The sequence below is a fragment of the Hemiscyllium ocellatum genome, assembly GCF_020745735.1.
Source record: "Hemiscyllium ocellatum isolate sHemOce1 chromosome 15 unlocalized genomic scaffold, sHemOce1.pat.X.cur. SUPER_15_unloc_4, whole genome shotgun sequence".
NCBI lineage: Eukaryota > Metazoa > Chordata > Chondrichthyes > Orectolobiformes > Hemiscylliidae > Hemiscyllium > Hemiscyllium ocellatum.
Genome location: NW_026867468.1, coordinates 620,481 through 621,278, shown reverse-complemented (window position 1 = coordinate 621,278; position 798 = coordinate 620,481).

The window sequence follows — 798 nt, the reverse complement described above, 5'->3', positions numbered from 1 at the left end:
TAGTGTCACTGGTTACTGATTTGTACTGACTCAAAAATATTCTAAGTGTCGCTGGTTACTGATTTGTACTGACTCAAAAATATTCTAAGTGTCAGTGGTTACTGATTTGTACTGCTCAAAAATATTCTAAGTGTCAGCTGGTTACTGATTGACTGCTCCAAAATTATTCTAAGTGTCGTGGTTACTGATTTGTACTGCTTCAAAAATATTCTAAGTGTCGTGGGTTACTGATTTGTACTGCTTCAAAAATATTCTAAGTGTCAGTGGTTACTGATTTGTACTGCTTCAAAAATATTCTAGTGTCGCGGTTACTGATTTGTACTGCTTCAAAATATTCTAAGTGTCAGTGGTTTACTGATTTGTACTGCTTCAAAAATATTCTAAGTGTCGCTGGTTACTGATTTGTACTGCTTCAAAAATATTCTAAGTGTCGCTGGTTACTGATTTGTACTGCTTCAAAAATATTCTAAGTGTCGCTGGTTACTGATTTGTACTGCTTCAAAAATATTCTAAGTGTCAGTGGTTACTGATTTGTACTGCTTCAAAAATATTCTAAGTGTCGCTGGTTACTGATTTGTACTGCTTCAAAAAATATTCTAAGTGTCGCTGGTTACTGATTTGTACTGCTTCAAAATATTCTAAGTGTCAGTGGTTACTGATTTGTACTGCTTCAAAATATTCTAAGTGTCGCTGGTTACTGATTTGTACTGCTTCAAAAATATTCTAAGTGTCAGTGGTTACTGATTTGTACTGCTTCAAAAATATTCTAAGTGTCAGTGGTTACTGATTTGTACTGCT